The following is a 27,448-nucleotide window of genomic DNA, read 5'->3' on the forward strand; positions in this document are numbered from 1 at the left end:
CTGCAGGCTGATGGTACCTTAGCTGTTCTCTTTCTGGGGGACCCTTTGCAGAGAGGGATGTCTTAGAATGTCCCAAGAACTACTGAGTCCCTGTTCAGCCCAGGGGCCGCACAGGAAGAGATGAAGTCAGAAGAAAATTCTCAAAAGGGGCCTAAGTGGGGAGGTTGGGGTGGGTGGGAAACAGCCAGATACTATCCTGGGAAAGGGTAGGGCCTGACGTGCAGTGGCTTTCTGCCATGTTCCTGACCCCTGGCCTTTGCTCTTCTTCTATCTGGGAGGCAGAAAAATTTTGGAGTCAGATGTTCCTGCTTTTGCTCAGACACTTACTACCTGTGTCACTTGGACAAGTTGAGTCATCCCGGACTGCAGTCTCCTTACCTGGAGGAAATTATAGCTACCTCATAGTGGTTTTGTGAAGATAGTTAAGGGCTCAGAGCAGAAGCTTTGAGTCAAATCAGATCCTAGAGGATTCAAATCCTGGCTTTTGCATGCCTTAGCTCATGGCCATGGGCACATTACTGCAAGTTTCTGACCTTTAGTTTCATCCATGAATGAGGGTGCCAGTTCTCAACTCACAAGGTTCATCTGAGAATTAAAATGATAATCACTAAAAACCCTTGCCACATCTGGAATATAGCAAGGGTTCAATAAATGGTAGCTATTAGTATTCACAGAACTCACCCAGGGAAACCCAGAGGTGGAGCTTCCCAAGCAGGCCAGTCTCTTGGACACCTTCTCCAGCAAGACTTCTTGTTCTTCCAAGCATCTCCTTTTGGTATCTCCTTGCACTGTCTTCCACTTCTGACTCCTAGCCACATTCACTGGCCTATAGCTCTGTTTCTCTCCAATACAGCCAGAGTTTTCAGCATCAGTTAAGTTGGGCGGGGGTGGGGGGACATTGATATCTATGGGGGAAAAAGTAATTTATGTGTTTAGATTGGGAATTGATTTCAATATATCACTCTTTTTAAACCTTAGAATCAAACACAATGAGAAGACAGCTCTGACTAGTCAATTAAATGCTGAACTTCCTCCTATGTGGGTCTTTGCCTGTTGGTAACTTGATTTGAGTTCCATAAATAAAATGATGCCTGGCACTGTTTTCCAGTCATTAGGAGATACATTTCTATAAACAAAATAATCTGGTCCTGCCCTTCCTCTCCCCAGTTCTGGAATTTCCTGGGATTTGGCTTATGTCTTTCTAAAAACAATTTCCAAAGATAAAAAGAGGGACTAGCAATTGGAGTTGGAAGTCATTAAGAGTCATTGAGAATTTATCCTTCCTTAATTTAGATGCCCACTCTGTGCCTTGGGTACTATAGAACACAGATGGGTTCTAGCTCTAGGGCAGCCCTCGATTACAGGGGTGTATTATGAATGGACTGGGAGACTGATACATAAATAATTAGCAAATACTATGGTCAGCATAACAGAGGTTCATTCACAAGGTGCTGAATGACTAATGATGGCTGAACAGGAACTCTCCTAGTCAAGGTGTAAGCATTAATAAGAATGCTCCAGGCAACTTCTTTAAGGGGCTTCCCTAGTGACTCACACAGTACAGAATCTGCCTGCAATGCAGGAGACCCAGGTTCAATCCCTAGGTTGGGAAGATACACTGGAGAAGGGAATGGCAATCCACTCCAGTATTCTTGCCTGGAAAATTCCATGGACGAGGAGCCTGTTGGGCTACAGTCCATGGGGTCGCAAAGAGTCAGACACAACTAAGTGACTTTCACTTTTAACTTCAGGCATCTTCATCATCAGTATCATCTTCCACATTCATTCATTTAGATTTTTAAAATACGTTCAATTGTATAATCTCCTTGAACCATCTAATGGCCCAATGGGATAATCAAGTCTAATGGTTATCTGTTACATGGATTGCTTAGCATCAATTCTGATGATAACAACACCTCATTAGTTGACTTTGGATATGCCTCTTTTCTAATTTGGGTCCATATGATTTGGGTGGGTTTAGCCTTACTTAGTCCACCTTCCAGAGGTGACTCTGTGACCCACACCCGTTTACTAGTCCCTGCATCATTCTGGCCAAAGTGACTAGTGACTGACACATGATCCGTATTAGACCAACTGGAGGAAATCCTAGACATTAGCTGAAATCACCTATAAAGAGCCACTGCCTTTTTTACTGAATTGCTACATGGGAGACCACGAGGCTACTGACCATCTTTGCCATCACTGGGGGAGGCTGCCTGCCTAAGGCTGAAGCAAACAGAGACAATCAGAAGAGGATGCAGGATTCTGATGATGTCAATGAAAAACTGCAATTTTCCCCCTGCACTCATTCTCTCCTTATATTCCTTCTAGTAGCAGAAACCTCCACGTTTTAGTTGGGCTCTTGTTTACCCAACCAGAGACATTTTCCAACTTCCCTACAGCAAAGAGCAATTGTGTGTGCTTCCAGGCCACTTTCTTAAGGTAGGTGTTTGGGTTCAACTTCATCTTTCTCCTTTCCATAGCATAGAATGTGGGCATGGCAGATGTAAATCATCACCTGGGCATTAAAGGATAAGAAAGTTCTGGTGCCAGGATTTAGCCCTGGGTCTGGGAGGATAGAGAGCAAAATAGAGGGAACTTGTCCTGGGTGATGTCCTAGAACTGAGCTCTCTCAGCAACCTTGGGCCACCTGCCTGCTTCTGCCCTGTCATGTGAGTAAGAAATACACTTTAGTTTGTCTGAACCACTGCTCTGGGGTCTCTGTTTAGCTTTTTAGTCATTTGAGCATGTGGATCTGGTCATGCTTGAACTAATATGAGGTACATGAAAACAGTGTGAAACTAAGATGCATGTGAGATGGGAGAGGATGATCAGAGTTAAAGTATTCCGAAGTCCTTATTTGTTTGTGAGGAAGAGAGATATTGATTCATTTATTAACCTAAAATATTTATTAACTTAAAAATGCACATCAGAGGGAAGAAAAGCAGATATAGAAAACTTTATTAAGGCCTGCAAAAGGGCAAAACTAAGCAAAGAAAATATATAGAAAATAGAATATAAGGTGGTGGGAATATTTTCAAGTATATATATAAGTGACTGAAGTAAATGCACATGACCTAAACTTTACATAAGGACTTCCCTGGCAGTCTGCTGGTTAAGAATCGACTTGCTGGGGCTTCCCTTGTGGTCCAGTGATTAAGACTCTGAGCTCTCAATGCAGGGGGCCTGGGTTTGATCACTGGTCAGGGAACTAGATCTCACATGTAGCAACTAAAATCCCATGTGTTGCAACTAAGACCTGGGGCAGCCAAATAAATAAATGAAAATAGGTATTTAAAAAAAAGAATCTATTTGCCAATGCGGAGGACATGGGTTCGATCCCGGTCCAAGAAGATTCCGCATGGCTCAGGGCAACTAAGTCCACAAGCCACAACCACTGAGCCCATGTGCCCTAGGACCCATGCTTTCAGCCCCCGCTTGCTACAACTAGAGAAAGCCTGCACACAGTAACAAAGACCCATTCAGCCAACACAAACAAACAAAAATTAAAACAACAACAAAAAACCAACAAAACTTTCCAGTTAAAAGACTGAGAATGTCAGATTGGAGAAAAACACAAAACAAAGCAAAAGGCAGCTATATATTGCATGTAGGAAACACATTTAGAACAATGACACATAAATGTGAACGGAAGGCGACAGAAAAAGAGGTAGTAGGTAAATACTAATCAAGAGAAAGTTGATACCATTATATTAATAACAGACAAAGTGATCTTGAAACAAAAAGCATTATTGGAGATAAAAATGAATGGTCATCATATAAAAATAGAAGAAACAATTCACCAGAAATATACGACAAAGTCTGTATCTAACAATACACCCTTCAAAATATATACAGCAAAACTTGGTAGAATTTATTATTTGTTTATTTAGGCTATACATTTATAGTACATTTATTATTTATTTATTTATTTAATGGGTCTTCGTTACTGCACAAGGGCTTGCCTCTAGCTTCAGCCAGCTGGGGCTACTCGTGGTGGTGGACAGACTTCCCCTGCTGCAGAGCCCAGGCTCTAGGCTCACAGCTTCGCTAGTTGCATCGGGAACTCTATAGCTTGGGCTCAGTAGCTGTGTCACTTGTGTGTAGTTGCTCCAAGGCATGTGGAATCGTCCTGGATCAGAGATTGGACCAGTGTTCCCTGCATTGGCAGGTGAATTCTCATCTACTGCACCACCAGGGAAGTCCCCAAACTGGGTAGAATTTTAAGAAAAAAATGCACAACTCCATAATTATAAAAAAGAGGTTAAAAATTAACAACTAAGTAACTGGTAACAAACATAAAACATTCAGAATGTAGAAGATTTAAGAGTTAATAAGCTTGATCGGATGATTCCTACATTCAACAATTAGAGAAAACACATTTTTCAAACTTACATGATGTATATATATAAATTGAGCATACAGTAGGCTGCAAAACTAACATAAACAAGTACCAAAGATTCATGCAAATCACTTTTTCTGATGATGGTACAAAGATAAAAAACATTTCTAAACATGTGGATGTACTTCCACATGTTTAGAAATTAAATAACAAAAATACTTCTAAATAATCCATGGGTTTAAAAAGAAATTATAATGGGTACTAGAAAATATTCAGTGCTGAAAGAAAATGAAACCATTATCCATCAAAGTTTATGGGATGCAGCTAAAAACAATATTCACAGGAAAGTTATAACCTAAATACATACTTTAGAAACAAAGAAAGATAAAAATACTCTAGTGATTAGACTTAAAAAATTAGAGATAGTCCAGAGCAAACCTAAAGGAAGTAGAAGGGGAAAAAATAAAGTAATAAGATAGATAATACATATAAAATAACCATACACTAGAGACTTTAAACAGAGAAGGCAATGGCACCCCACTCCAGTACTCTTGCCTGGAGAGTCCCATGGATGGAGGAGCCTGGTGGGCTGCAGTCCATGGGGTTGCTAAGAGTCGGACACGACTGAGTGACTTCACTTTCACTCTTCACTTTCATGCATTGGAGAAGGAAATGGCAACCCACTCCAGTGTTCTTGCCTGGAGAATCCCAGGGACGGGGGAGCCTGGTGGGCTGCTGTCTATGGGGTCACACAGAGTCGGACACGACTGAAGCGACTTAGCAGCAGCAGCAGCAGCAGCAGAGACTTTAAAAAAAGAAAAATCTAAAAGCTGCTTCTTTAAAATAGACAAGTCTCTGACAGATTGATCCAGAAACAAAAATCGCACAGCAGCAATTTCAGGATAGTAGGAGGGACAATTGTAGATACAGCAGAGATTTAAAGACTCTTTGGCAAACACTAAAAATTACTGTCTGCCAATAAATTTATAAGCCTTGTGTGGTAAGAGCCTCCAAGATGGCCCACAATAACCTTGACCCTCTGGAAGGCATAGCTCTGTGTAGTCCTCTACCACACTAGAGCTGACCCATGCAACCAGTAGGATACTGTAAAAAAGATGGTGTGTGAGTTTCAAAGTCAGGTCACAGAAGACATTGTGGCTTCATCTTGATCTCTCTTGAATCACCCACCCTAGGGAAGCCAGCCACCATATTGGGAGGATATTCAGGCAAGCTCAGCTCCAAATGATGAGGAACTGAGGCCTCCTGCTCTCAGCCATGTGAGTGACCCAAATTAGAAGTGGATCCTCCAGCTCCAGTCAACCCTTCAAATGATAGCAGCTCTACCCTGACACAGAAGTACCTGGCTCAGATCAGATCAGATCAGATCAGTTGCTCAGTCATGTCCGACTCTTTGCGACCCCATGAATTGCAGCACGCCAGGCCTCCCTGTCCATCACCAACTCCCGGAGTTCACCCAGACTCACGTCCATCGAGTCAGTGATGCCATCCAGCCATCTCATCCTCTGTAGTCCCCTTCTCCTCTTGCCCCCAATCCCTCCCAGCATCAGAGTCTTTTCCAATGAGTCAACTCTTCGCATGAGGTGGCCAGTCATTCCTAAAGTCCTGACCCACAGAAATTATATGAAGTAATATATATTGATTGCTATTTAAAGTGCTAAGTGTAAGGGTAATTTTAAAAATTTTAAATGAACTTTACATACTTATGTGTATATTTATTTTAAATGTATTTATTTCTTAGAGCTGTTTTAGGTTCACAGCAAAATTGAGCATACAATACATGGAATTTTCATATACTCCAGTCAGTCCCCAAGCTCATACAGCCTCTCCAACTACCAACATCCTGCACCAGAGCAGTATATTCATTATGCTCAATGAACCTACATTGACACAATCGTCATTCAGAATTCACAGTCTACATTACGGTTCACTCTTAGAGTTTTACACTCCATGGATTTTGACAAATGTTTGACATGTAACCACCACCATAGTATCCTATAGAACAATTCCACTGCCTTAAAAATCCTCCATGTTCTGCAGATTCATCCTTCCCTTCCCCCTTGCTCCTGGCAATCAATGAACTTTTTACTGTCTCCATGTAGCAGTATGTGAGTCGCTCAGTTGTGTCTGACTCTCTTCGACCCAATGGACTGTAGCCTGCCAGGCTCCTCTGTCCGTGGAATTCTTCAGGCAAGAATACTGGAGTGAGTTGCCATTTCCTTCTCCAGGGGATCTTCCTGACCCAGGGATCAAAACTGTCTCCTGCATTGTAGGTAGATTCTTGTTGTCTGAGCCACCAGGGCTTCCCTACTGTCTCCATAGTCTTGCCTTTTTCAGAATATCATACAGTTGGAATCATTAAACATGTAACCGTTTCAGATTGGATTATTTTCCACTGAGTAATAGGCATTTAAGGTTCATTCATGTCTTCATAGCTTGATATTTTATTTCTTATTAGCACTAAATAATATTTCATTGTTTGGACATACCGTAGTTCATTTAGTCATCTACTGAAGAATATCATGGTTGCTGCCAAATCTTAGCAAATATAAATAAAACTTCTATCAATATTTATGTGCAAGTTTTTGAATGAATATACATTTTCAATTCATTTGAGTAAATACAGCATGGTTACTGCATAGTAGTAAAGTATATTTAGTTTTGTGGAAAGTGCTTGTCTTCCACAGCGACTGTGGAAGATGTTTTACATTCCCACCAGGAATGAATGAGAACTCCCGTAGCTCCACATCCTTGCCAGCATTTGGGGTATCCGTGTTCTGGATTATGGCCTTCTTAATAGTTGGGCAGTGGTATCTCATTGTCTTAATTTGCATTTCCCTAATGAGATATGATGTGGAGCACCTTTCTATATGCTGATTTGCCATCTATACATCTGCTCTGGGGAGGCGTCTGCTCTGGGGAGGCGTCTGCTCTGGGGAGGTGTCTGCTCTGGGGAGGCGTCTGCTCAGTTTGCCTCCTTTTTAATCAGGTTGTTCGTTTTCTTATTGCTGAGGGTCAAGAGTTTCTGTGCATTTTGGATAACAGTCCTTTTTCAGATGCACTTTTTGTCAATATTTTCTCCAGGTCTGTGACTTATCTTTTCATTCTTGTAACAGTGTCATGACCACAGACACAGGAATGATACCAAAATAGTGAAATCTTTGTATCTTAGAATTTAAAATGGGTAGAATGTTAGAGTCATAAAATATTTATGAGTCCTAGAATTTCATAATTAATAGAAGTATACAATCCTAGAATCCTAGAAAAATGAATGCTAAAATTGCTACAATTTGAGAATAACTGAATATTCTTTAAAACTCTTTATTTACTTGTTGCAGGCTTAAAAACTCCTTTATTGAGCTAAAATAGGAATTCTTACAGTTTCTATCTTTCCTTGAGACCACCCTCGACAGCATTTTAAAGTCGTATTCAAAAACAACTGTTATATCCCTGTTCTTCTCTTCTCAGGATGAAGAGAAAGTCACTCAGTCATGTCCTACTCTTTGCGACCCCGTGGACTATACAGTGGCTTCCCTGATAGCTTGGTTGGTAAAGAATCTGTGTGCAATGCAGGAGATCCTGGTTTGATTCCTGGGCAGGGAAGATTCTCTGGAGAAGAGATAGGCTACCCGCTCCAGTATTCTTTGGCTTCCCCTGTGGCTCAGCTGGTAAAGAATCTGCCCACAATGCGGGAGACCTGGGTTCGATCCTTGGGTTGGGAAGATCCCCTGGAGAAGGCAAAGACTACCCACTCTAGTATTCCGGCCCAGAGAATGCCATGGATTGTATAGTCCATGGGATTGCAAAGAGTTGGATGCAACTTTCACTTCACTTCACTTCGGGGTAAAATATTCCTAATTCTTTCACTTATCATATGCAAATATATGAAAGCCAGATACTTTGACATGCTATAGATCTCCTGTTACCCATCAAACTTTCATCCACTATTTTAACAATTATTGATGGCTCTTGCCTGAAACAGTTATTATGCTGTTTGCCAAACAGTGATTTCCTAACTCCATCATTCCTTCTATATTTATTAGTTGACATCATTGTTTATACCAGCATGAATTTTTTTTCCAATGGGCATAATTTTTGTTACTATCATTTTTTATTTTGATGCTCAAAGTGTTCCAGATTTTCACAGTGGGAGCCACTTGATGTGACTCTGCAGCTCCCCTTAAATAAAATGATACAGATATATATTAAGGTCCATGGAGAACACACTCCCTATCTTCTCTTCTCTGAAGTTACCTCCAAAAGAGGATGGTATAGATGCATGTTTTTGTACATGTATTACATACACATGTATCTACAATAAATTTGGTATTTTTTTTTCCTGAGTGGTATCATACTTAATGAAACTTTTCAATGTGCCTTCTCCTTCATCCATACTGATATAGCTTGATTTAGTTAGGCCATTTCAACTGCTCTCTAGTACTCTGTTGCATGATAAACCACTTAAAAAAATCTACACTTCCACTGATGAACAGTTAGGATGCTGCCATTTTTCAGTTGTTACAATTGGTAGGGCATATTTTTCCTTATGTCTGTCTCCATTTGAGAGAGTTAAAGCTTAGGCAGGTTGATGGGGAGTCGAGGGCCTTTCACATTCTTTTGCCTTGGTCAGGGTAGGCTGCTCAGGCAACAATATATCTTGCTCATACTTTCCTTAAGCCTTGTGCAACAGTGTATGTTGCCTGAGAGAACTAGCTTTTCTTTAGAGCTGGAGCTAATGAATACACAGAGGTAATATAAATCATGGGTATGATTTTCTTAGTCTCTATGTGAATGATTCTAATTGCAACAAATCTTTCCTGGGAACCTGTTTTCTCATATCACTGCTTACTAAGAAATAATATATCTTGCCCAGAGACATTCTGCCAGGAACCTGTTCTCCTTGACTAATCTTGGGTCAGTGTTATTTGGGGATGTATGTTGTGGGAGAAGGGATTTGGTAAAACTTTTACAGCCTTGTACAGCCTTGAAGTGCTCTTTTTATCTATTTTCAGCAGTCAATTGAAAAGTATATAATGCCCTGCTTAAACTAATGAGGCAGGTACTCTTTCCACCACCTTCTGATGTCTTTGTCAGAAGTTTTCTCTGTCCTTTCACTTTAAATAAAAATCTTTGCTGCATGAAGCTCTGAGTGGCTGAGACCGTGTCTTTGGTCCCAGAGTTAAATCTTCTCCTTTGGAGACGATGAACTCGGCACCCAAGACTGTAAGCTATCACATTGCCTATATGAGAGTTCTCCAGGGTTGACAATCCAGAAGTAAAATTTCTAAGCCATACACTATATGCTTCTTTTAATACAGAAGGAACAATTTGTTCTCTAAAGTGATTTTACCAATTTACACTCTCACCTGTGATGTGAGAGTTCCTGTTTCTCAGTATTGTCACCAATATTTGGTATTAATAGACTTTTATAAAATTTGCCGGTCTGAGGGATATGAAATGTTGTATTATGGGTGTTTAAATTCAAATACTTTTCTATGGGGATGGTCTTGATCCCTGTCTCCTGTACAATGTCATGAACCTCCATCCATAGTTCATCAGGCACTCTGTCTATCAGATCTAGTCCCTTAAATATATTTCTCACTTCCACTGTATAATCATAAGGGATTTGATTTAGGTCATACCTGAATGGTCTAGTGGTTTTCCCTACTTTCTTCAGTTTAAGTCTGAATTTGGCAATAAGGAGTTCATGATCTGAGCCACAGTAAGCTCCTGGTTTTGTTTTTGCTGACTGTATAGAGTTTCTCCATCTTTGGCTGCAAAGAATATAATCAATCTGATTTTGGTGTTGACCATCTGGTGACGTCCATGTGTAGAGTCTTCTCTTGTGTTGTTGGAAGAGGGTGTTTGTTATGACCAGTGCATTTTCTTGGCAAAACTCTATTAGTCTTTGCCTTGCTTCATTCTGTATTCCAAGGCCAAATTTGCCTGTTACTCCAGGTATTTCTTGACTTCCTACTTTTGCATTCCAGTCCCCTATCATGAAAAGGACATCTTTTTTGGGTGTTAGTTCTAAAAGGTCTTGTAGGTCTTCATAGAACCGTTCAGCTTCTTCAGCGTTACTTACTGGTTGGGGCATAGGCTTGGATTACTGTGATACTGAATGGTTTGGCTTGGAAATGAACAGAGATCATTCTGTCGTTTTTGAGATTGCAGCCAAGTACTGCATTTCGGACTCTTTTGTTGACCATGATGGCTACTCCATAAGGGATTCCTGCCCACAGTAGTAGATATAATGGTCCTTTGAGTTACATTCACCCATTCCAGTCCATTTTAGTTTGCTGATTCCTAGAATGTCGACATTCACTCTTGCCATCTCCTGTTTGACTACTTCCAATTTGCCTTGATTCATGGACCTAACACAATGGCACCCCACTCCAGTACTCTTGCCTGGAAAATCCCATGGATGGAGGAGCCTGGTAGGCTGCAGTCCATGGGGTCGCTAAGAGTCAGACATGACTGAGCGACTTCACTTTCACGCATTGGAGAAGGAACTGGCAACACACTCCAGTGTTCTTGCCTGGAGAATCCCAGGGATGGGGGAGCCTGGTGGGCTGCCATCTATGGGGTCGCACAGAGTTGGACACGACTGAAGTGACTTAGCAGCAGCAGGCAGCAGTAGCATGGATCTAACATTCCAGGTTCCTATGCAATATTGCTCTTTACAGCATCAGATCTTGCTTCTATCACCTTAAAGCTCAACATTCAGAAAACTAAGATCATGGCATCTGGTCCCATCACTTCATGGGAAATAGATGGTGAAACAGTGGAAACAGTGTCAGACTTTATTTTTTGGGGGGGGGGCTCCAAAATCACTGCAGATGGTGATTGCAGCCATGAAATTAAAAGATGCTTACTCCTTGGAAGGAAAGTTATAACCAACCTGCTGCTGCTGCTGCTAAGTAGCTTCAGTCATGTCTGACTCTGTGCAACCCCATAGACGGCAGCCCATGAGGCTCCCCCATCCCTGGGATTCTCCAGGCAAGAACACTGGAGTGGGTTGCCATTTCCTTCTCCAATGCATGAAAGTGAAAAGTGAAAGTGAAGTCGCTCAGTCGTGTTCGACTCTCTTAGCGACCCCATGGACTACAGCCCACCAGGCCCTCCATCCATGGGATTTTCCAGGCAAGAGTACTGGAGTGGGGTGCCATTGCCTTCTCTGATGACCAACCTAGACAGCATATTAAAAAGCAAAGACATTACTTTGCCAAGAAAGGTCCATCTAGTCAAGGCTATGGTTTTTCCAGTGGTCATGTATGGATGTGAGAGTTGGTCTGTGAAGAAAGCTAAGCACTGAAGAATTGATGCTTTTGAACTGTGATGTTTGAGAAGACTGTTGAGAGTCCTTGGACTGCAAGGAGATCCAACCAGTCCATCCTAAAGGAGATCAGTCCTGGGTGTTCGTTGGAAGCACTGATGCTGAAGCTGAAACTCCAGTACTTTGTCCACCTCATGCAAAGAGTTGACTCATTGGAAAAGACCCTGATGCTGGGAGGGATTGGGGGCAGGAGGAGAAGGGGATGACAGAGGATGAGATGGCTGGATGGGATCACCGACTCGATGGACCTGAGTTTGGGTAAACTCCAGGAGTTGGTGATTGACAGGGAGGCCTGGCATGCTGCAATTCATGGGGTTGCAAAGAGTCAGACACGACTGAGTGACTGAACTGAACTAAACTGAAATTCAAATACTAGGGATGTTGGGCATCTTTTCATGTGCTTACTGCCTGTTGGAGTTTCTGTACATTACCTGTTTGTCTATTAGGTTAACTTTAAAGAATTATTTTGAGGTCTTTATCTATCTTGCATATTAGTTACTGTGGCTTGTATGCATTGCAAATATCTTCTCTCAGTGTGTGGCTTATCCTTTAATCTTGTTTATAGTATAGTTTGGCATACAGAGGTTAAATTTTAACACAATCAAATGTATCAATGAAATCAAAGATTATCAAACTTTGTGGGTTGTAATTTTTGCGTCTTTAAGAACCCTTAGCAGGACTTCCCTGATTGTCCCGAGGTTAAGAACCTGCCTTGCAATGCAGGGGACTTGGGTTCAATCCCTGATCAGGGAACTAATATCTCACATGCTGTGGGGCCACTAAGCCCTTGTGGCACAAGTAGAGAGACCACGTGCTGCAATACTGAGCCTGCACGCAGAATGCAAGGCCTGCATGAAGCAATGACCTTGCATGCTACAACTAAGACCTGCCACAGTCAAATAAATATTTTTAAAAAGAACTCTTAGTTACTCTGATGTTAAAGATATTCTCCTTTATTGTCATTAAGATTTTTGTTTTTATATTTTTATCTATCCTTTGTGTATGATGTGCTTGTGGCAACCTCCCATTCCTCCTGACTTACCATGCTCCATTTAAGTTCAGTTTCCATCAACACTGTACTTCCTTGTCTTTCTGACTTCCTTATAGCCAGAAGTGGTCACATGACTTGATTCTATCCAATGAGGTGTTAGCAGAAGGCTTCTTGAAGAAAGTGCAAAAATACTGCAGAGAGGCCCCTGTACCCATCACCTATCATCTCCCAATGGTAACATCTCAAATAACTATAGTACAGTACCAGAAAGAAATGGACATTAACACCATACAATTAAATAGACTACAGACCTCACTTGGATTTTACCAGTTTTTGCAAGCACTCATTTTGTTAAGTATGTCTTTTGCATAGTCTATGACATTTTATCACATGTATAGATTTATATAAACACAACCACAATCCAGATACAGGACTGTTCTTTAACCACAAAGGATCTCTCTCTTACTTGCTCCCTCTTCATAGTCACATCCGTCCCTGATTTTCCTGGTGGAAAATGCCCAGAGGAGATGTGGCCGCTACTAGTCTGTCATCCATCTCTAAATTTTTGAAGTTTGAGAGTATTGAGATTGCTTTTTTTTTTTCCCCACTAAGAAGAGTTTCCTGAAGATCTACCAAAGTTGTTGTATATTTCACTAGTTTGTTCCTTCTTATTGCTGAACATTATTCCTTTGGTTTAACCATTATCTTACAGAAGGAAATTTGCATTTTTTTTTCCAGTTTGTGGAGATTACAAAGAGGACTGATATAAACATACCTGTACAAGTTTTTCTGCGAACATGTTTTCAGTTCTCTAGGATAAGTGCTCAGGAGTGCATTTACAAGTTGTATGTTAAGTGTATGTTTAACGTTTTATAAAGCACCGTGTGTTTCCAGAGTGGCTGTACCATTTTACATTCCCATTAGTAATGGATGAGAGATCCAATTCTATCAGTACTTGGTGCTATCAGCCTTTTTCATTTTAGCCATTCCAGTGAGTGTGAACTAGTATCTCATCATTTTAATTTGCATTTCCCCAGCAGCTAGTGATGCTGAACATATTTTCATGTGCTTCTTTGAAATGACATATTTAAAAACTGTATCTTTCACTGTACTTATAAATAAGATAATTGAATTTATGCATGTATTGCTCTCTATTCAGGAGTCATACTAAGCTCTTGAATTAGTTTTAATAGTTTCTAGATGAGCTTGAACTTATTGTTCACAAAAATGACAGTGTTGCCTCCTTCCTTTTTATTTACACCTCTCACCTCTTTCTATTACCCAGTTGTTCATAATGCATCCCTAGAATTACTGTTCTCAACTTCAATGGAAATGTTTCCAGTATCTCACCATTAGGAATGAGGTTGATTCATCTATCTACTCCAATTTTACTAAGAATTAAAGAAAATTGAGAATATATGGTGAATTGATCAGGTGTCTTCACAGTCTCTTCCGAGATAATCATGTCTCTTCCACTTTTATCTTTCAACATATTTAACTATAATTTAATTACTAAAATCAAGCCATTCTTGCCTTTTATGTATAATGCCAGTTTGTGGTGGTGAGTCATTCTTTTCATGTGCTTCAGAATTCTACTTACTAAAATTTTGAGGATTTTTGTGTATTAATACTTATAAACAAGCTTGGGTGGTTTTCTTTTTGCTGAGGTTTCTTGGTCACAGTGGCCAACAGTGTTATGATGACTTTACTAAAAGCATTTGGATAGTTTCCTCTTCTGTGCTTTCTAACAGCTTAAATGGAACTGGAGTTATCCCTTTCCTAAGGACTCAAGAGAACTCACCTGTGAATCATCTGCACCTGGGGCTTTTCAGGGCAGCTCCTTGCCACCTGCGAGATGGATCATGTAATTCTCCAATCTGAGGCTCTTCAATGGCTTGCCAATGTCCTTAGAATAAAATTTGACTCCTAACCATGGCCTTCCAGGCCCTGCAGGCCCTGGCCCATGTCTGTTAACAACCTCCTTTTATACATTCACCTGCTGTTCACAGCCTCACTGGTCCCCTTTTCAAACCTGAAACACACCAGGCTCTTTGCAGTCCTACAGCCCTTGCATTTGCTGGTTTCTCTGCCTGGAATGTTCTTCTTTTTGCTCTTATATTCAGTGGCTTATTCTCATCCTTCAGGTCTTGCTTAATATCACATATCAAACAAGCCCCCCCACCCCAACCATCTTATCTGCTGTGAGGTCCTTTCTTTCTATCTCATCATTCTCTTTTTTCCTTAAGGTATCACTCATTATGCTCTGTTATTATCTTGCCAACTTTTTACTTGCTGACTGTTTGTTACATCACCTTGCACCCTACTGTGGACTGGGAACTCCTTTGAGTCCCCTGGAAACTTGCCTGTCTTAGGGACTCTGTATCCATTCTCTACAACTCTGTTTGGCACACAGCAGATAGCCAAACAAATGAGCAAAAAACACTGCTGACTGAATGAAATAAACAGAGGACCAGTGAAAGGAACACCATTGTCTGAAAAGAGATAAGGAATCACCTAGGGCAGTGCTCAGGTTTGTATAGGTTGAGATGACAGCAAAAGAGCCAAGTGGAATAGGCATCTGGAGATGTAAGAACTGAATAAACTGAAACGCTGACTTGGGAGTTACCCTTAACCATCTGTTAATGCACTTAATCATCTCCCCACTCATCCATTAACCCATGTGTCTCTTCATTCATCTGTCCATATATGGATATATTCATTCATGGATTCAGTCTACAAACTTTTGAATAAACTGTGAGCTAACCATGAGCCAAGCCCTGGGCACCTGGGTTACACTGACCAATAGACAGTCTCCATCCTCAAAGAGTATAAGTCTGAAAGAGACAGGAGAATAGAGGACATAAACAATAACAGATTGTATTAAGCACTGCTATGAGGTAGCTACAAGTGCATAATACAGAGCATAGCCAAAAACACATGGATAAAATACAGAATTTAATCTTGAGGGTATGCCAGAAATTAGGGAGCAATGGAAAAGAAATGCAAAAAAGCAAAATGGCTGTCTGGGGAGGCCTTACAAATAGCTGTGAAAAGAAGAGAAGCGAAAAGCAAAGGAGAAAAGGAAAGATATAAGCATCTGAATGCAGAGTTCCAAAGAATAGCAAGAAGAGATAAGAAAGCCTTCCTCAGCGATCAATGCAAAGAAATAGAGGAAAACAACAGAATGGGAACACTAGAGATCTCTTCAAGAAAATTAGAGATACCAAGGGAACGTTTCATGCAAAGATGGGCTCGATAAAGGACAGAAATGGTATGGACCTAACAGAAGCAGAAGATATTAAGAAGAGGTGGCAAGAATACACAGAAGAACTGTACCAAAAAGATCTTCATGACCCAGATAATCACGATGGTGTGATCACCCACCTAGAGCCAGACATCCTGGAATGTGAAGTCAAGTGGGCCTTAGAAAGCATCACTACAAACAAAGCTAGTGGAGGTGATGGAATTCCAGTTGAGCTATTTCAAATCCTGAAAGATGATGCTGTGAAAGTGCTGCACTCAATATGCCAGCAAATTTGGAAACTCAGCAGTGGCCACAGAACTGGAAAAGGTCAGTTTTCATACCAATCCCAAAGAAAGGCAATGCCAAAGAATGCTCAAACTACCGCACAATTGCACTCATCTCACATGCTAGTAAAGTAATGCTCAAAATTCTCCAAGCCAGGCTTCAGCAATATGTAATCTGTGAACTTCATGATGTTTAAGCTGGTTTTAGAAAAGGCAGAGGAACCAGACATCAAATTGCCAACATCCGCTGGATTATAGAAAAAGCAAGAGTTCCAGGAAAAACATCTATTTCTGCTTTATTGACTATGCCAAAGCCTTTGATTGTGTGGATCACAGTTAACTGTGGAAAATTCTGAAAGAGATGGGAATACCAGACCACCTGACCTGCCTCTTGAGAAATTTGTATGCAGGTCAGGAAGCAACAGTTGGAACTGGACATGGAACAACAGACTGGTTTCAAATAGGAAAAGGAGTATGTCAAGGCTGTATATTGTCACCCTGCTTATTTAACTTACATGCAGAGTACATCATGAGAAACGCTGGACTGGAAGAAATACAAGCTGGAATCAAGAATGCCGGGAGAAATATCAATAACCTCAGATATGCAGATGACACCACCCTTATGGCAGAAAGTGAAGAGGAACTAAAAAGCCTCTTGATGAAAGTGAAAGTGGAGAGTGAAAAAGTTGGCTTACAGCTCAACATTCAGAAAACGAAGATTATGGCATCCAGTCCCGTCACTTCATGGGAAATAGATGGGGAAACAGTGTCAGACTTTATTTTTTGGGTCTCCAAAATCACTGCAGATGGTGACTGCAGCCATGAAATTAAAAGACGCTTACTCCTTGGAAGGAAAGTTATGACCAACCTAGACAGCATATTCAAAAGCAGACATTACTTTGCCAACAAAGGTCTGGCTAGTCAAGGCTATGGTTTTTCCTGTGGTCATGTATGGATGTGAGAGTTGGACTGTGAAGAAGGCTGAGCATCGAAGAATTGATGCTTTTGAACTGTGGTGTTGGAGAAGACTCTTGAGAGTCCGTTGGACTGCAAGGAGATCCAACCAGTCCATTCTGAAGGAGATCAGCCCTGGGATTTCTTTGGAAGGAACGATGCTAAAGCTGAAACTCCAGTACTTTGGCCACCTCATGCAAAGAGTTGACTCATTGGAAAAGACTCTGATGCTGGGAGGGATTGGGGGAAGGAGGAGAAGGGGACGACAGAGGATGAGATGGCTGGATGGCATCACTGACTCGATGGACCTGAGTCTGGGTGAACTCTGGGAGTTGGTGATGGACAGGGAGGCCTGGCGTGCTGCGATTCATGGGGTTGCAAAGAGTCGGACACGAATGAGCGACTGAACTGAACTGGAGAGGAGGAGCTTACGAGAGGTGCCAAGCAAAGGGAGAGGCAGTTCATGGTGATAAAAGGAGAAGTAGGAGAGACACTATATGACAGTAAAACAAACAAACAAATCTGGGCTTTTAGAGTAACCATATTTTGAATCCTAACCCTTATCAGCTGGGTAAGTTTGGAGAAATGATTTATCTTCTCTGAGCTTCAGTTTTCTCTCTGGAAAATAGGGATAACAGTGCTAACCTCATAGCAATGTTGTGTGGTATATCCTGCCTGATACATGGTAGATGCTGATGATGATGGTTGGATAATGGTGATGGTGGTGGTCATGGTGGTGGTAGGGATGATGGTGTTTGGTTGGTAGTGACAGTGGTGGTATTGATGATGGTAGCTGGCTGATGGTGACGACAGTGGTAATGGTCATGGTGGTGGTGATGTAGCTGAAGCAGTGGTGGTGGTGACGGTGATGATGGTGATGGTAATGATGGGGTGGTGGTAATAATGGTAGCGGTGATGCAGATGAAGATGCTGGTGATGGTCACTGGAAGACAATTTAGAGAGCTTACCTCGTGCCTGTTGAGCAGTCTTTGACTTGGATTTCTGGAGGCATTGCCCCTTATTAGAAGAAAGCTGCAAGAAGTTTTGGTGGACAACAGAAGGGTGGGTCAAGTTTGTGCTGCCATCTTTTGCAGGATGACTGTAATTCTGGTGGAAGCTGGACACAGCCCGTCTGCTTTCTGTAAGGAAAATGCATTAGCTACAATCCATTAAGCTGGTTTGCTGACTCGAAATCTTTTATGATGAGCACTGAAATTAAATGATTATATTTTTTTCTATTTTAAAAGATATGCCTTCCTGCTGGGCTTAAATAGTAGGGTTGAGCTCAATGGTCAGGGGCACCGGTTTTAGTTATAATCAATTTTCTCTTGATGAATATGGAGGACTGTGGCTTGTAACTTCACCAAGAGGACCCACATTTTGCCTTCTGCACCTGTGCAGAGTGGTGGAGCACCAGGGATACTGAGGGTGGGGAAGAGGGAGCAGAGCCTGTTGGAAAAAACCAACTATTTCTGTCTAACAGTCCTTAAAGGGTGCTAGTATCACCTGCTTAAAGCACCCACCACTATGCCCAGTACCTATCAGCTATGTGGCAAACAGACCTCTCATTTTCTTCCTCACATAGGCTTGGCATCCTGATAGGTAACCTAGTGGCAAGGATCACCTAAAAAGGGCAGGAAACCAGGACATGAGAGCCAAATTCAGTGACTGGTGAGACTATGGGTTCAGAAATGGCTGGAATGAAAGATACTACTCTTTACTACACGCCTACAGACTGCCAAGCACTGTGCCAGCGGCTTCATGTTTGATCCTTACCATAGCCATGAGTTAGCATTATCCAATTAATCTTGCAAATGAGGAAATCAGGTCTCAGAGAAGGGAAATGACTTGCCCCAAATTATCAAACTAATTCAAGGCTGAGCCCGCATGCGAATCCAGGCTTTTCTAATTCCAAAGTCTCCACTCTTTCCATTATACAGCCCCATGAGGCTGGAATGCTGGGGACATGGGGTCCTAAAAATGGAGTATCGGAAAAGAGATTGAGGTATGGGACAGCCAACAGAGATCAGAGATGTCTGATCTCTCTTCTCTTAGCTCAGGGCCTAAGTTCCTGGAGGAGCCAAACTTCTAGAGAGCTAGGTCTGAGCCAGCCATATGTGAGGAGAGGGCATGGGAAGTTGGAAGGTGCAAGATGAAGGTGGGAAAGCATGTTCAGAATTTCCAGGATCTCCCCCTACCCCAAGCCTCTCCCCTCTTTCCTTATCCCCAGGTCCTCCATGGCACAGTGCATGCCAGGAGCCACCTGGCTCTGGTATGAGTTCAGCCTTAAGCTCTTGGGGGAGCCAGGCTTCTGCAAAAACCCAGAGACATTTTAATAGTCTCATGGCCTCATGGCTTGGGGCCCACAAGCTTTCCAAGATCTTACACAAGTAGTTAAGCTCCAAGAAGAAAATTATATTGACTCTAAAACATGAGCAGATAGACAGCAATATCAAAATTAATAAATGTTTAAATGTCCACAAATGCAGTATGATGCCAACTAGTCACAGGCATCCCAAACTAATTAACTTAGAATAAAGTTAAGTTACAAAACAAAATGAATAGTTAACTCTTCACAAAACTCAGAATTATAAAAATCCTTTTCAAAACTTTTACTGAGAAAAATGGTATTTGATGCAGGAACCAGTTATAATGCTTGGCACAAGTTTATTATGCTTGCCGGCCTATGAAGGCCTCAGGAGGCCTCTGCTGGCCTTGCAGGGCTGGGTCCCTCTGAGTCATAATGGTGGCCATAGAGGAAGCTGCTGCTGATTTCCTTGCAGAACTGGGTATCATAATTCAGTATACAGGGACATAGCTGGGGGCCATCTGCCATCAGCAGTTGTGGTCTCCTAGGAAACACTGGAGAAGGACAAGGAGCAAGGCGGCTGATTGGCTACACATAGGAGACTGAAACATCCATCTGTCATCTGCTCTGTCTGGGCGAGGAGAGCAAAATGCTCAGATGCGGGTTTTAGCAGCTCTTTCTGGCTGCTGCTGTGTGGAGAAGAGGCTGGTTGGAGCAGAAAAACCATGGAGGAAGCTGTAGCAGGGTCCAGTGAAAAGGTGATGGTTGTCTGGCCTGCAGAAAGGGGCAGTGGAGATGGAGAGAGGAAGATGGATTTGAGAGATGAGCATATGCTAGAAATGGCAGGACTTTGTAAATAATTAGATATGGGAAGTGAGAGAAGGAAGAGGCCCGGACTGGGGGTGGAGGGGAGGGGTACATGCTGGTGCTGGTGACCTGATGGCATCAGGGGATACAGGAGAGCAATGTTTGTTACATGCTGGTGTCAGTTTGCATCATGCAAACCCAGTAGGCTTGAGGGGCTTGTGGGATGTCCAACGGAAACTGTCCAGGATGCAAAGTGATGTGCTGGATTCACAAGGTGGGCCCAAGGTGAGGACACAGATGAAGGCATCCACCCACAATAGACAGAGCATGTTTATTTCACTGTGGAACCATAGAGCAAAGCCCTCTTCTAGAACCTTGGGCTTTCACCTTATACACCATTCATTCAATCTATCCATGAAACCTCCTCTGATGTTCACAGCCTGGTGGATAATGAGATATGAATGAGGGCAACTGTGCTGCGAGGTGGACAGGGTTCCCCAGTGTCCATGCTGTGGACTCTGCTCTATCCGGTGGGTGTGGTGGGGTCATAGCAGACCGTGTGGAGGAGGATGTATTGAATTGGGCCCGGGAGGTTGGGCTGGCTACCTATGAGAGAAATTCCCTATGGGCAGAGGAAAGAGCAGGCTAGCTCACGGTGCACAGATTACAGGCTAAGGGTTTTGCCATGGCCATTTGGGATTGCAAGAGAAAAGGAAAAGTTCCAAATTAAGACTTGCTGAACCTCTTCAAGGTGCTATATTAGCTTCCCATCACAATTACTACAAATTTAAAACAACACAAAGCTATTCTTTTATACTTCTAGAAGTCAGAAGTCTGAAATAAGTCTCATTAGGCTAAAGTCAGGGTATCAGCAAGGCTGACTCCTCCTGGAGGCACTGAGGGGAGAAGCTGTTATCTTGCTCTTTTCAGCTTCTGTGTTCTTTGGCTTGTACCCTTTTCCTTCATATTTAAAGTTCATCACTCTAGCCTCTGCTTCCATCATCACACCGCATTCTCCCATGATTCTCACCCATCTGCATCTTTCTTCTGAGGACAGTTGTGATTGTATCAGGCCCACGAATAATACATAATCCAGGACAATAGCAAACTTCTTTAATCATGTATGCCATGCCTCTTCTGCTATGTAAGGTAGCATTCATGTCTCTGGGGGTAGGATGTGGTCATCTTTGGGGATCATTATTCAGCCTGCCACAGGTGCCCAGTACATTCATCATCCCCAGGGTATGGAGAGAAATCTCAGGCTCTGGAAGCCTGTCTGGTCCAAAGTCCAGGCGTTCAGTTTCTACTCCAGGCAGACTCTGCAGCGATTCTGTATGGAATCTGGCCATTGTCCTTGAGCTCAGAAATTGCCAAGTTTCTGATTAAGTTGTACTGCAATTTTTAGGCAAACAAGGTATGTGGGGAACAGAGGAATTGAACAGAGCTAAACAAGCTCTTTATAACAGGACCTCAGCATGCTATGTACTGTAACTCTCCAAATGCAACTCATCATAAACTTTTCTGCGATAGCAAGGCTTCACTGAACATAGTTTAGGCAGTGCTGCATAGCGCAGGCTACTGTGTGGGGTGTTTAGCCTGAAGGGGAAAATGCCACAGAGGAGGAGGTGCTTCCTTCAGCTCTGAGGCACGTGAAAGTGAGAAGGAGAAAGCCTCAGTCCTACGTTTTTTAATTTAATAAATGTACCTTCTAGCTGCTGGATATAGACTGGTGAATTATATAATTGTGATTCTTGCCCTATAGGGGTTTACAGTCTATATAGTAGATAAAAGTAAAAATGATTGATTTTAATACCACCCCGTGAGATAAAGGCTTTGGAAGAAATGTCCAGGATGGAAGAAGAGGGAATAACAGGGTGTTCAAAGGTGTCATTTACATCAAGACCTGAAGAAGAAGGAAATAGCAATCATAACGTTGGGGCAAGAACACTCCAGGCAGAGAGGACAGCTTGAGCAAAGGCCCTGAGGTGGGAGGGAGTGTGACGTGGATAAGGAACTGGAAGGATGAAAGGAAGGCAGTGTGGCTAAAGCACGTGAACATGAGTGGAGAAGAGGAGAAGGTCGGCAGGAGGAACTGCCAGAGGGGCCAGATCACGCCTGCGCTTGTGGGCCAAGGTGAAGAGTTTGGAAGTCATTGTGTAACTGTTAAGCAAGCAAGCTGCATAATTAAAAGAAAAAAAAAAACAGTTATAACACAGTGATAACACTGAAGAACAGACGACAAGAAGCCAGTGGATAAGTCTTGCTCCTGCTATGTTCCCAGTATCCAGAGCAGTGCCTGACAAATAGAACGTGCTCATTTGACAACTATCTGTTGGGTGAATAAGTCAGTAAGAGAAGTAGGACCCTGAGTACAGAGGCCGTTGTGGTAGTCCCTGCAGGTGAAGGAGAAGGGAGATGGGCGGACGTGGAGGCATTCAAGATGTATTTTGGATCTAGAAACGACAGATGTTACTGATTGGTTGAGGGTAAGGGGAATGGTAGTAAGGGAGGATTTAGACTATCTCCTGGCCTCAAACTACTGGGTGGATGATGGTGACATTTTCTGTGAAGGAGAAGACTGGAAGAGGTTAAGGAATATTGGAAGTGAGAGTGAAAAAGAGAACCAAGAGTCCATCCTTGAACATGTTAGTCATGAGATGCTTTTGAAATATCCAAGAACAGATATTAAGTTGACAGTCTGGAGGACAGGTAAAGCATGTATTTATAAACTTGGAAGTCATCACACACAGATGGGCATTAAAACCATGTCATGAGCAACATCACCCAGGGAGAGAATGTGAATGAAAGAAGAAGATGGCCAGGACATAGGTGGATTCCAAATGGTGGTCTTAACTTCAGACAACACTACAAAGCCACAGTAATCGAAACAGCATGGTATTGGCACAAAAGCAGACATGGATCAATGGAACAGATTAGAGAACCCAGAAAGAAACCCACACACGTATGGTCAATTACTCTTTGATAAAGGTGCCAAGAATATACAAGGGTGAAAAGGCAATCTCTTCAGCAAGTGGTGGTGGGAAAGATGGACAGCTGTGTGTTAATCAATGAAGTTAGAACACTCCCTCATATCATACACAAAAATAAGCTCAAAATGGCTTAAAGACTTAAATATAAGACAAGACACCATAAAACTCCTAGAAAAGAACATAGGAAAAACATTCTCCAATGTAAACTATAGCAATGTTTTCTTAGGTCTCCCAAGGCAACAGAAATAAAAGCAAAAATAAACTAATGGGACCTAATCAAGCTTATAAGCCTTTGCACAGCAAAGGAAACTATAACAAAATGAAAAGACAACCTACAGAATAGGGGGGGCAATATTTGCAAATGAGGTAATTGATAAAAGCTTAATTTCCAAAATATACAAATAGTTCATACAGCTCAATATCAAAAACACAAACAACCCAATCAAAACATGGGCAGAGGACCTAAATAGACTTTTCTCCAAAGAAGACATCCAGATGACCAAGAGACACACAAAAAGATGCTGCTACTGCTAAGTTGCTTCAGTCGTGTCCAACTCTGCACAACCCCATAGACGACAGCCCACCAGGCTCTGCCATCCCTGGGATTCTCCCAGAAAGAACACTGGAGTGGGTTGCCATTTCCTTTTCCAAAAAGATTCTGAATATCTCTAATTATTAGAGAACTGTAAATCAAAACAATGAGGTATCACCTCACACCAGTCAGAATGGCCATCATCAGAACGTCTGCAAATAATAAATGCTGGAGATGGTGTGGAGAAAAGAGAACCTTCCCATACTGTTAGAATGTAAAATGGTGTAGCCACCATGGAGGACAGTATTGAGATTCCTTAAAAACCAAAAAATAGAATTATTATATGATCCAGGAATCCCATTTCTGGGTGTGTATTCTAAAAAGATGAAAACTCTAATTTGAAAAGATACATGGATCCCAGTATTCATAGCAGTACTATTCACAACAGCCAAGAATGGAAATAATCTAAGCGTACATTAGCAGATGAATGGATAAAGAAGTGGTGGTATATATTTATATATACACACACACACAATAGAATATTAGCCATAAAAAGAGTGAAATAATGCCATTTGCAGCAACATGGATGGACCCAGAAATGATCATACTAAGTGAAGTAAGTTAGACAGAGATAGAAATGATCATACTAAGTGAAGTAAGTTAGACAGAGATAGAAATGATCATACTAAGTGAAGTAAGTTAGACAGAGATAGAAATGATCATACTAAGTGAAGTAAGTTAGACAGAGACAGAAATGATCATACTAAGTGAAGTAAGTTAGACAGAGATAGAAATGATCATACTAAGTGAAGTAAGTTAGACAGAGACAGAAATGATCATACTAAGTAAGTTAGACAGAGACAGAAATGATCATACTAAGTGAAGTAAGTTAGACAGAGACAGAAATGATCATACTAAGTGAAGTAAGTTAGACAGAGATAGAAATGATCATACTAAGTGAAGTAAGTTAGACAGAGACAGAAATGATCATACTAAGTGAAGTAAGTTAGACAGAGACAGAAATGATCATACTAAGTGAAGTAAGTTAGACAGAGAAGGACAAGTATCATATGATATCACTTATATGTGGAATCTTAAAAAAGATACAAATGAACTTCTTTGCAAAACAGAAATAGACTGATATAGAAAACAAATTTATGGTTACCAAAGGGGAAAACAGGGGCAGGGATAAATTAGGAGCTTGGGAGTGACATATACACACTACTATAAATAAAACAGATAAACAACAAAGTCTTACTGTACAGCACAGGGAGCTATATTCAATATTTTGTGATAACCTATAATGGAAAAGAATCTGGAAAACAGTATATATACATGTGTATAACTGAATTAGTTTGCACTGTATACCTGAAACTAACACAATATTGTAAATCAACAATATTTCAATAAAAACAAACAAAAACAAGTAAACAAAAAGGTTATATTATTGTGATGATCTGGAGAAATCTGTTTAACCCCTCTGAGTTTGTTTCTTCCTCTGTAAAGCAAGTAATTCCTCCTCCTAGGTCCATACTTCAAAGCACCAGACATACAGGAGGGGCTCCACAGGGGACACAGCCCTAGGAAGGCTTAGAATTCTCCATGCTGACAAAGCTGGAAAAGGGACAGATTTAGCTACTCTGCAGCCAAACCTAGCAGAAATAGACCACTTAGCCATCTCTGTGAGCAAGTTCCCCTCAACAGCTCTGCTTATTACTCAGGCTCCTCTCCAGCCCTCGCCAGCCCTGCACTACAAAGAAGTCCACCCTGCTTGCAACTCCAAAGAATCGCCACCAGAGGGAGCGCCTCCCCAGGGCTGGTACTGGTTGGCTCTCTTCCTTCCATCCCAAACTCTTCTCGCTTTCTCTTTACTTGCTTTCTCCTTTTCTGTTTTGTTTTGTTTTGTTTTAATTTCAGAAGTATCCGAGAGTCTTAAAAAGCACAAGAGTCCAAATAGAATCTGGACAGCTCCCAAATCTTCTGTATTGTTTCTGCCTTTTATTGTCTAGTTGTTATTTACTAACAATCCTGTTCAAAGACTTGTTAGAACCTTGAGAATTTGACCATTTAATTTGGGCCTTAGGAACCTCATTTCTTCAAGGAGAAGGTGATTCCACTGAAGAATATGTTATAATCCAGAAGTTTTAGGAATACAGGCTGGTTGGACAGACGGGCTGAGGAAGGAGCTCTGACGGGCTGCTTTCTCAAACAGCTTGAAGTGAAGGTGGGATGTGAGAGGCAAGTGGACCACAGATACTGGAAAAGGGTGGACGGACCACAGGATTCCACGTGGTGGCTACAACCTGCTGGTGGACCCAGTAGCACCAAGGGCTGGACAGGAGCACAGCACTCAGCCCCTGGCCCTCAATCAGGCCGCTGGCCTGGGAGAGGGGCGGGGATAGGGACTGGGGGCAAGAGGTGGGGCAGCAGAAGTGGGAATAGGGCCAGGGGTTAGAGAGCAGAATCATCTTCTCCTTAAAGAAACGATGCTCCTAAGGCCCAAATTAAATGGTCAAATTCTGAAGGTTCTAACAAGTCTTCGAACAAGATTGTTAGTAATTACAACTAGACAATGAAAGGCAGAAACAACACAGAAGATTTGGGAGCTGTCCAGATTCTATTTGGACTCTCAGGTACTTCTGAAGTTAAAACAAAAAACAGAAAAGGAGAAAGTACGTAAAGAGAAAGGGAGGAGAGGTGGAGGGACAGTTTAGGGTGGAAGGAAGAGTCGAGGGTCAGGCGTTCGCGGTCAGGGTTTGGGGCTAGGGGGCGAGGGCAAGGTTAGGCATTGGGTTGGGGGCAGGAGATGGGGTCAGAGACAGCGGTGGGGCTGGGGAGGGGGGAAAGTCAAGGGTGGAAGGGACAATCGGGGGCAGGGGTTGGGGGATAGTCAGGGGCAGGGGGGAGGCGGGTGTGCGCGGGCCCCTCACTCCTCGATATGCCGTTGGAACTCGACCCTGATGCCCCATGGGGTTCCAGCATCCAGATTGTTAAGGTTCTTTAGCGCCGGGCTCACCCTCCTGGACAACGTCTTCTAGTCGTGGAGGAGGAAGTATTGATATACTTCTTCCCACTGTCCGTCTTGCGCTTCGCCGCTTTCTGCTGTCCACATGGTTGAGGAGAAAGTTCACCTCCACTCTGGCCGAAGCCAGAGAAGCGCCGGCAGATGTCACCCGGCGTTGGAAGGCGAGGGCGTCCGCGCTCACCGCGCAGGCGCAGTTCCGCCGCTGAGCCTGCGCGACCGCCGCCCGCGGGTGCGGGTGGGTGCGGAGCCGACCGGCCAGCCAGCCGCCCGCCCTGGGGTAGCGGTGTAGTGCACCCCTCTTTGGCCGCTCCGCTGGATGTGCAGGTCTCCGCCCTTATTTCAGTTTTTTAATCAAAACAGTTCTATCCTCTCGGTCTGTCTCTCATACTGGGGACACAGGATTACTGAGCTTTGAAGATTTTTATGGACTGTTCAAGAAAGGAAACCAGTCATAAGCATGGAATGGAGAGTGTGAAGAAGGGGAAAGAAGGCTCTGGAGTCAGGAGGACCCAAACCGAGCCCAGCTCCTGTCTTCTGTGACCTGAGAGACTTTAGATAGATCACTGCGCCTCTCAGAGCTGTGATGGGACCAGCATTTACATTGGAGAGTTGTGAGA

The 27,448-nt window shown here is 42.5% G+C and overlaps 1 long non-coding RNA gene across 2 annotated transcripts; it reads right to left on the reverse strand.

The window, feature by feature from the left end:
- Positions 1-3,899: 3,899 nt before the first annotated feature.
- On the reverse strand, positions 3,900-27,017 carry LOC139187343 (uncharacterized). 2 transcript variants are annotated; one of them, XR_011570896.1, is made up of 4 exons: positions 26,823-27,017; positions 18,138-18,308; positions 14,489-14,593; positions 3,900-4,211 (listed from the first exon to the last, which is right to left on the reverse strand). It is a non-coding gene; the product is annotated as an uncharacterized lncRNA (long non-coding RNA). The 2 variants fall into 2 exon arrangements; XR_011570897.1 differs by lacking the exon at positions 14,489-14,593.
- Between the last annotated feature and the right edge of the window lie 431 nt (positions 27,018-27,448).

Source organism: Bos indicus, chromosome 15 (genome assembly GCF_029378745.1).
Source record: "Bos indicus isolate NIAB-ARS_2022 breed Sahiwal x Tharparkar chromosome 15, NIAB-ARS_B.indTharparkar_mat_pri_1.0, whole genome shotgun sequence".
In the NCBI taxonomy this organism is placed as follows: domain Eukaryota; kingdom Metazoa; phylum Chordata; class Mammalia; order Artiodactyla; family Bovidae; genus Bos; species Bos indicus.